The sequence below is a fragment of the Chiloscyllium plagiosum genome, unplaced genomic scaffold (assembly GCF_037043375.1).
Source record: "Chiloscyllium plagiosum isolate Xiang-an unplaced genomic scaffold, Cpla_swu_hap1 HiC_scaffold_7, whole genome shotgun sequence".
Lineage (NCBI taxonomy): Eukaryota > Metazoa > Chordata > Chondrichthyes > Orectolobiformes > Hemiscylliidae > Chiloscyllium > Chiloscyllium plagiosum.
The window spans coordinates 119,156,180-119,166,462 of NW_028270145.1; the positions used below are offsets into that span (position 1 = coordinate 119,156,180).

General features: G+C 44.9%; 1 protein-coding gene across 2 annotated transcripts in view; it reads right to left on the reverse strand.

Moving 5' to 3' along the window:
• The window catches only part of LOC148149685 (SPRY domain-containing protein 3-like), a 1,210,740-nt gene extending 1,201,027 nt beyond the window's left edge, over positions 1–9,713 (reverse strand). Inside the window, exon 1 of one of the 2 annotated variants that reach the window (XM_087988635.1) lies at positions 9,661–9,713. The gene's annotated coding sequence lies outside the window, so the exon portion shown is untranslated. The remainder of the gene's footprint in view (positions 1–9,660) is intronic. The other variant, XM_087988636.1, reaches the window with a different exon arrangement.
• Positions 9,714–10,283: the final 570 nt, after the last annotated feature.

Below are 10,283 nucleotides of genomic sequence, written 5' to 3' on the forward strand. Positions count from 1 at the left end.
TGCCCCAGGGGTCAGTGCGAGGGCCCCAACTCTTTCCAATTTATAGAAATGATTTGGAGGAAGGGAGGGAAATTATGGTTTACAAATTCACACAAAGATTGATGAGTTGTGAAGAGGACTCGAGGAGGTTACAAAAATATGTTGATATGTCAGTGAGTGACAAAGACGTGGCAAATGAAATAAAAAGGAGGAAATTGTCAATACTGGCAGAAAGATTGAAAAAGCGGCATTTCATTTGAATAGTGAGAGACTGCAGAGCTCTGAGATGCAGAGGGATCTGAGTGTCTGAGTGCAGGAATCACAGAAGGTCAGTCTGCAGGGATAGCAAGTAATCAGGAATGGTCATAGACTGTGCTTGTTTATCTGGAGGGGAACTGAATGTAAGACTAGGGAATTTATGCTTCAGTTATACAGAGTTTTGCTGAGACCATACTTAGAGCACTGTTTACAAGACATTGGGAAATACACAATATGAATGAATTGGGAGCAATTCAGAGAAGGCTTGCGAGACTAATCCCTCAAGTGAACAAATTGTCTTATGAGGAAAGGTTGGACAGACTGTGCTTGTATCGTCCAGAGAATAAGAGGTAACTTAATTGAAGCATGAAAGATATAGAAGGGTCCTGTTCAGACTGATGTCGAAAAGGCTGTTTCCTCTTGTAGAAGAATCTAGAGTCAAGGACCCAAGTTTAAAACTCAGGTGTCACCCACTTAAACCAAATCAGGTGACATTATTTTCACTCAGAGGGTCATGAGTCTGTGGAACTCTCTCCCTGAGAAAGGTTGTGGAAATATTTTTGTGGAATATTTTTAAGGTGGAGCTGGAGGGATTGTTATTCAGCAAGATCAGGGCGGTGAAGGGTTCTCACAGACAACTGGGAATGTGGGTTTGAGGTTACTATCCGGTTGAATGGGGGAGCAGGCTGGAGGGGCTGAATGGTCTCCTTCTGCTCCTGATTCTGATATCTGCATATTGCTGGATTAATAATGCAGAAGCCTGGGCTAATGGCTCCAGGGAAATGGGTCAAACCCCACCGCGGTAGCGGGTAGAATTAGAATTCAATCAATAAATTGGAACTGAATGTTAATCCCAGTGACAATGACCATGAAACTATTGTAACATCTCATTTGGGTCACTAATGTCCTTTCGGGAAGGAAACTGCCATCCTTACCTGGTCTGGCCTACACGTGACTCCAGACCCACAGCAATGTGGCTGACACTGTACTGCCCTCTGAAATGGCTGAGCAAAGCACTCAGTTCCCATCCAGAGTAAAGAAAATTAATTTCTGAAGTGATAAAACTGAAAAGCTGAGAAGTTATACTTTAATAAAAGAGCAGACTCTTAACTGCTGTCTGAGAAATTAGGGATAGGCAGCAGTCCCTAATGGATCATCACAATGGGATGATCTCATCCCATGAATGAATATAAAACACTCCTCAGACGAGCATAAGCACTCGAAGCAGGAGTAGGCCATTCAGCCCCTCTGAACCACCACTTGATATGATCATGGCTAATCTCATCTCAGCATCAACTCCACTCTCCTGCCGCTCTCAATTCCTTGAAAACATTTTTAAATCTGTCTATCACTCCTTAACATTACTCACTGTCCCAGCATCCACTACACCCTGGGGTAATGAATTCTACAGATTCACAATATGACGCCTCATCCTAGATTAGGAGAGAGTGAGGACTGCAGATGCTGGAGATCAGAGTCGAGAGTGTGGTGCTGGAAAAGTGCAGCAGATCAGGCAGCATCCAAGGAGCAGCAGAGTCAACGTTTCAGGCAAAAGACCTTTATCAGGATTCCTGCTTCTCAGATACTGCCTGACCTGCTGTGTTTTTCCATCACCTCGTTCTAGATTTTATCCTACATTGCACGTCTACTTTAACACGGGGGCTGTTTTCCCTGGAGTGTCAGAGACTGCGGGGTGACCTTATAGAGATTTATAAAATCATGAGGGGCGTGGATAGGGTAAATAGACAAGGTCTTTTCCCTGGGGTGGGGGAGTCCAGAACTAGAGGGCATAGGTTTAGGGTGAGAGGGGAAAGATTTAAAAGGGACCCAAGAGGCAATGTTTTCATGCAAAGAGTGTTGCTTGTATGGAATGTGTTGCCAGAGGGAGTGGTGGATGTGAGTACAATTACAACATTTAAAAGACATTTGGATGGGTATATGAATAGTTACAACTGAGAAGGATATGAGCCAAATGCAGGCAAATGGGACCTGTTCAGGTGAGGAAACCTGCTCAGCATGGATGGGTGGGGCTGAAGGGTCTGTTTCTGTGTTGTTTGACTCGATTACTCTATAATCCCCTTTAGCATCATCTATACCTCAATTAGATGCCCTCTCATTCTTCTAAACTTCTGACAGTAGAAACGTAAACTGTTCAATCTCTCTTCACATAACAAACCCCCTTATGTCTGGAATAAATTTAGTAAATCTGGGTGGCACGGTGGCTCAGTGGTTAGCACTGCTGCCTCACAGCACCAGGGTCCCAGGTTCCATTCCAGCCTCGGCCGACTGTCTGTGTGGAGTTTGCACGTTCTCCCCGTGTCTGCGTGGGTTTCCTCCGGGTGCTCTCGTTTCCTCCCACAGTCCAAAGATGTGCACGTCAGGTGAATTGGCCATGCTAAATTGCCCCATAGTGTTAGGTGTATTAGTCAGAGGGAAATGGGTCTGGGTGGGTTACTCTTCGGAGGGTCAGTGTGGACTTGTTGGGCCGAAGGGCCTGTTTCCACACTGTAGGGAATCTAATCTAAAAAAAAACAATATTCTCTCAAGCCTGCTCTGTCATTTAATTAGATCATGGTCAAGATTAGAGTGGTGCTGGAAAAGCACAGCAGATCAGGCAGGATCTGAGAAACAGGAAAAATCAACCTTTCGGGAAAAAGCCCTTCATTAGGAATTTAATAAGATCATGACTGACCATTGACATATTCGCTTGCTATCGCCATATTGCTGTTGTCATTAGTAACTAGAAATCTACCAGTTTCTATTTTGAACTGACTCAGTAATTTAATATCCAGACCCCTGTAGGGTGCAGTTTTCAAAGTTCCACCACCTACTATTCTATCTTCATTGACTTGTCCCTATTGTGAATCGATGTTCCCCTGGTTCTACATCCCAGCCCCTCAACCGAGAGGAATATACTTTCAGCACCCACTCTGTCAAGTTCTATAAGCATTTTTTAATTCTCAATGAGATCCCCCCTTTATTTTCTAAAATCTGGAGAGTACAGGCCCAGCTTCCTTCATCTCTCTTCATTGGACACTCCTGCCATCCCAGCATTCGACACACTGGAATGGTTGGACAATTCCTGGACTGCTAACAATGACTCTCATGTGACTTTGTGGAGCTCAAAAACCAAGATGCAAAAGACAACTGGAGATTATCTGCTGTTTCTTGGGAAAGTCACCAACTTTGTAAATCAGTGCCGAGTAAAGCTTTGAACAACAGTTAAGAAATGGATTAATAGACAAGCAGACTTGGTAAAACACTAGAAGTTTTGCCTTTCATTGCCTAGCAACAGCCTCTGGGTCGTTGGGTTGGTTTAAAAAGGACCTCCAGTCTGGAAATAGCAAATTCCATTTCTCATTACAAGTGGGAATCAGAAGAAAGCTGGGGTGTGGGCAACAGTGCTCTCTCTCTCACTCTCTCTCTCTCAATCTTTCTGTCTCTCTGTCTCTCTGTCTCTCTCTCTCACTCTCTCTCTGTCTCTCTCTCTCTCTCTCTCTCACTCTCTCTCTCTTTCTGTCTCTCTCTCTCTCTCTCTCTCTGTCTCTCTCTCTCTCTCTGTCTCTCTCTCTCTCTCTCGCTCTCTCTCACTCTCTCTGTCTCTCTGTCTCTCTGTCTCTCTCTCACACACACACACTCTGTCTGAATATGGGATAACCCTAAAGAAAACTGGCTGAAGAGATATCGTGGAGAAGTATTTTTCTGCGAACCTAGGAAACTTGAATAAGTCAGTATCTCCGATCCCTCCATAAATCCTAAAAGCTGGACGTTGACTCAAGCCAACGAGATGATCTCACTGGCGGTTCCACCTGAACTGACTGTCCTCCTTGGCCCTGTGACAAATAACACTTCGCTTTCATCACCAGGAAGTCAAAGGAACTGTGACAGCTGAACTCATTCTATCTTCCACAGTTAAAGTCTTGGTGAGAAGGAGCATTGTTCCTTGTTTGTGTTTTTTTCTCCAAAACCATGATGCTGCTGCAGTACCATATTGTCGTGTGTGTGCATGAAACTGTGTTTGGCTTCAAAAGAAAAGAGTTTAATTCTGCACCGTCATCTCATTAATAGTTAGTTTAACCAATTGCTTAAAGATAAGTTTGTTTTTAGTAATTAGACATTGTGGGTCTACCTACAGCAGCGGTACAAGAGGAAGCTGACCTCCACCTTCTCAAGGGGCAACTAGGGACAGGTAATAAATACTGGGCCCAACAATGCCTACATTCCACAAAATAATTTTAAAATGTTATCATTAGTTTTACTGAAAAGCCTGATGAAGATCTCTTTGAGTTGATAGAACAATCATAAAGGAGGAGAAAGTGAGGTCTGCAGATGCTGGAGATCAGAGCTGAAAATGTGTTGCTGGAAAAGCGCAGCAGGTCAGGCAGCATCCAGGGAACAGGAGAATCGACGTTTCGGGCATAAGCCCTTCTTCAGGAATGTTTTGATTCTTCAGAACAATCATAAAGACACCTTTAGTCACAGCAGTGTCTACGTCCACTATATGCACTTCTGAAATTCATCACAGGCAATAAATGCTGGCTCAGTCAGTGACAGAACAAAGAACAAAGAAAATTTACAGCCCAGAGACAGGCCCTTCGGCCCTCCAAGCCTGAGCCGATCCAAATCCACTGTCTAAACCTATTGCCCAGTTCCTAAGCATCTGTATCCCTCTGCTCCCCCCCCACTCATGCATCTGTCCAGACTCAAATGAGTCTACCATGCCTGCCTCTACCACCTCTGCTGGCAACGCGTTCAAATGCCCACCACCCTCTGTGTGTGAAGTACTTGCCGCATATATCCCCCTTAAACTTTCCACCTCTCACCTTGAACGTGTGACTTCTCGTTATTGAATCCCTCACCCTAGGAAAAAGCTTGTCTCTATCCACCCTGTCTATACCCTTTATGATTTTATAGACCTCAGTCAGGTCCCCCCTCAATCACTTTTTTTTCTAATGAAAACAAACCTAACCTACTCAACCTCTCTTCATAGCTAGCACCTTCCATACCAGGCAATATCCTCGTAAACCTTCTCTGCACTCTCGCCAAAGTGTCCACATCCTTTTGGTAAAGTGGCGACCAGAACTGTACACAGTATTCTAAATGCGGCTGAACCAATGTCTAGTACAATTTTAACATGACCTGCCAGCTCTTATACTCAATACCCCGTCCAATGAAGGCAAGCATACTATATGCCATCTTGACCACTCCATCCATCTGTGCAGCAACCTTCAGAGTACAATAGACCTGCACTCCCAGATCTCTCTACTCATCAACTTTTCCCAAGGCTCTTCCGGTTACAGTATACTGACACCCCATGAAAGCTTAGGAGAAGTCAGGCGGGTGATGGAATACTCCCCACTTGCCTGAATGGGTACAGCTCCAACAACACTCAAGAAACTCAACACCATCCAGGACAAAGCAGCCGCTTGATTGGCACCACACCCACTCCCTCCCCCACCCACACTCAGTAGCAGCAGTGTGTACCAGCTACAAGATGCACTGCAGAAACTCACCAAAGACCCTCAGGCAGCACCTTCCAAACCCACAACCACTTCCATCGAGAAGGACAAGGGCAGCAGGTACATGGGAACACCACCCCCTGCAAGTTCCCCTCCAAGCCCCTCACCATCCTGACTTGGAAATATATCGCCGTTCCTTCAGTGTCACTGGGTCAGAATCCTGGAATTCCCTCCCTAAGGGCATTGTGGGTCTACCCACAGCACATGGACTGCAGCGGTTCAAGAAGGCAGCTCACCCCCACCTTCTCAAGGGGCAACTAGGGGTAATAAGTACTGACCAAGTGACACCCATACCCCATGCAAGAATAAAAGTCAATCACTACCCTAGGATCCTTCTCCTTCTCTCTCTGTTCAGGGATTTTTCTCCAGCTATCCTGGGATTTCAGTCTACTTTAGGAGATTTCTCTCTCAACATCACACGATTATTTTTCACTTTTTTTCTTTTTTTTCTGCTCTCTTTCTATACCCAGAGTTTCTCTTTCATTCTTTCCTGGAATCTCTCTTTTCTCTATCCTGGGATTTCTCTCTCACTCTAACCTGGGTTGTTCCCTCTCCCTATCCCTACCCTCTCACTTAGAACATAGAACAATACAGCACAGAACAGGCCCTTCGGCCCACGATGTTGTGCCGAACATTCGTCCTAGCTTAAGCACCCATCCATGTACCTATCCAATTGCCGCTTAAAGGTCACCAATGATTCTGACTCTACCACTCCCACAGGCAGCGCATTCCATGCCCCCACCATTCTCTGGGTAAAGAACCCACCCCTGACATCTCCCCTATACCTTCCACCCTTCACCTTAAATTTATGTCCCCTTGTAACACTCTGTTGTACCCGGGGAAAAAGTTTCTGACTGTCTACTCTATCTATTCCTCTGATCATCTTATAAACCTCTATCAAGTCACCCCTCATCCTTCGCCATTCCAACGAAAAAAGGCCTAGCACTCTCAACCTATCCTCGTACGACTTATTCTCCATTCCAGGCAACATCCTGGTAAATCTTCTCTGCACCCTCTCCAAAGCTTCCACATCTTTCCTAAAGTGAGGCGACCAGAACTGCACACAGTACTCCAAATGTGGCCTTACCAAAGTCCTGTACAGCTGTAACATCACTTCACGACTCTTGAATTCAATCCCTCTGCTAATGAACGCTAATACACCATAGGCCTTCTTACAAGCTCTATTCACCTGAGTGGCAACTTTCAAAGATCTATGAACATAGACCCCAAGATCCCTCTGCTCCTCCACCTTACTAAGAACCCTACCGTTAACCCTGTATTCTGCATTCTTATTTGTCTTTCCAAAATGGACAACCTCACACTTGGCAGGGCTGAACTCCATCTGCCACTCCTCAGCCCAGCTCTGGGTGAGTTCACTCTCGTTGACTCTCTATCCAATGATTTTGTTTTTTTTCCCAGAATTTTTCTCTCTCTTTCTGTCTGTCTCTTTAATATATATACATTTATACATATATCCCTGGATACCACACTCCCTTAATTCAATGATTTCTCTCTCTATCTGGGATTTCTCTGTCTCAGGCATATGAATTTTTTCTCTCTCTCAAGACTTTTCTCCCTCTTTATACAGAGTTTCACTGCCCAACCCAGGACTTATTTCTCTCTCTATCACATTTTTTTGATCTCTCTATCTCGGGATTTCTCTCTCTCTTTTCCTGTGATATTGCTCTCTCTCCCTATCCCGATGGTTGTCATTTCCGTCTTTCCCAGTATTCCTCTTTCTCTCCAACCTCACGACTTTTCTCTCTCTCTCTGTATCCGGGTGATTTCTTTCTATCTCTGTCCTGGGATTTATCACTCTGTCTATTCCGAGATTTCTCTCTCTCTATCCTGTGATCTTTCTCTGTCTTTCTCTATCATGTGTTTTCTCTCTCTGCCTCTCGCCTGATGATTTCTCTCTCCCTTTTTATCCCACAATTTCTCTCTCTCTGTGCTAATAGTTTCCCTATCGCTGTACCCCAGGATTTCTTTCTCTGTCTATCCTGGTTACTCGCTTTCTCTCAATCTCAGGATTTCTCTATCTCATTTTTTCTCTCACCCTGGATTTCTGTCTATCTCTCACAAAGAAAATCTGAAGTTGCTGGCAAAGCTCAGCAGGTCTGGCAACATCTGTGCAGAGAAATCAGAGTTAATGTTTTGGGTCCTCAGAACTGGACCTGAAACATTAACTCTGATTTCTCTTCAGATGCTGCCAGACGTGCTGAGCTTTTCCAGCAACTTCAGTTTCTGTTTCTGATTTACCACATCCACAGTTCTCCCAGTTCTCTCTCTCTCTCTATTCTCATGATGTTCCTCTCTCGCTCTGTCTCTCCCTATCTCAGGATTTCCCTGTGTCTCTATCTTGAATTTTTTCTCTCTCTCTCCATCCCAGGATTTCTATTTCTGTATCCTTATGATTTCTCTCACTTTCTGTTCTGTGATTTCTCTTTCCCTCTCTTTCCCAAGTTTTCTCTCTCCGTCTTACGTTTTTCCTCTCTCTCTCTCCATCCTGATGATTTCTCTCTCTATCCCAGGATTTTCCTCTGTCTCTATCTTATGATTTTTCTGTCTCTATACTGTGGACTTCTCTCTCTGTCTCGATCCCGGGATTTCTCTGTCTCTTTCTTGATGATTTCTCCCTATCTTTATCACAGGATTTCTCTTTCTCTTTATGCCATGATTTCTCTCTCTTCCTTTCCTAAAATTCTTACTCTCACTCCCTATCTATTCTCATGATTTCTCTCCCTCTCTCTAACCTGTGACTTCTCTCTCAATCCCAAGTTCTTTTCTCCCTCGATCCTGGAATTTTACTCTCTCTCTCTCTCTCTCTCTCTAAATCCCAATGACTTCTCTTTTTCTCTGTCCTCAAATTTCTCTCTCTTTAAGCCAGGATTTCTCAATCATGGGATTTCTCTCTCTCTTTATTCCATGTTTCTTCTCTCTCTACCCCAGGATTTTCTATCCCTTTGATTTCCATTTCCCTCTCTCCTAGGATTTCTCTCTCTCTCTCTATCCTAATGATTTCTCTCTTTCTCTATCTTGGGATTTTTTTCTCTACCTACCATATGATTTGTCTCTCTCTATCGTTATGATAATTTCTCTCTCTCTCTCTCTCTATCCCAGGATTTCTCACTCTCTCTAACCCATCATCTCCCTTCTCTATCTGCTCTGGGGTTTCTCATTCTTTCTATCCCATCATATCCCTCTCTCTATATCCCTGGATTTCTCACTCTCTCTCTATCTCATCATTTCCTTACTCCTCTCTATCCTGGAAATTCTCACTCTATCCCATTATTTCCTCCTCCTCCTCTCTCCCTCTCTCTATCCTGGGAATTCTCACTCTATCCCATCATTTCCTCCTCCTCCTCTCTCCCTCTCTCTATCCTGGGAATTCTCACTCTATCCCATCATTTCCTCCTCTCTCTCTCTCTCCCTCTCTCTATCCTGGGAATTCTCACTCTCCCTATCCCATCATTTCCTCCTCCTCCTCTCTCCCTCTCTCTATCCTGGGAATTCTCACTCTATCCCATTATTTCCTCCTCCTTCTCTCTTCCTCTCTCTATACCTGGGAATTCTCACTCTATCCCATCATTTCCTCCTCCTCCTCTCTCCCTCTCTCTATCCTGGGAATTCTCACTCTATCCCATCATTTCCTCCTCTCTCTCTCTCCCTCTCTCTATCCTGGGAATTCTCACTCTCCCTATCCCATCATTTTCTTCCTCCTCCTCTCTCCCTCTCTCTATCCTGGGAATTCTCACTCTCCCTATCCCATCATTTCCTCCTCCTCCTCTCTCCCTCTCTCTATCCTGGGAATTCTCACTCTCCCTATCCCATCATTTCCCTCCCCCATCCCCCCATTCTGGGAATTCTCTCTCTCTCTCTATCCCGGGATTTGGTTGGATTTTACCTTTTTCCTTGATTTTTTTCCCGAGAATCCGCCGCTCCCGTTGCCGCGCACGGTCCGTTTGGGCGCGTCCCCGAGTGTACCGGGAGCGCGCCTGTGGTCCTGATGCAGCGGCTCCCGGGGCCGCGCAAACTCCGCATCAGCAGAAACAGCAAATCCCGGTCCTTGTGAATTCCCAGCTTGATGTCGTAGGGTCTCCATCCCGGTATTCCCAATATCCGCTGTATCCCTGTATCTCACTATCCAGGTATTCTCAACATCGTCTGTATCCTTGCATCTCACTATCCTGGTATTCCTAATGTCCTCTGTATCCCTGTACCTCACTATCCCGGTTTTCTCAATATCCTCTATGTCCCTGTATCCCACTATCCAAATGTCCCAGTACCCTCTACATCCCTCTATCCCTGGTTCCCAATACTCTTCTATACCTCTATCCTTATATCCCACTATCCCTATACCGAAAACCCCTCTATCCCTATATCTGACTATCCCTGTATCTGAATGTCCTCTATCCCTGTATCTGACTTTCCCTGTATCCCAATTCCCCACTATTAATGCAATGAACTGATTCAGTGCTCAAGCAACATCAGGGCAATGGACAAATTCACCTCCAAAATCTGGAAAAT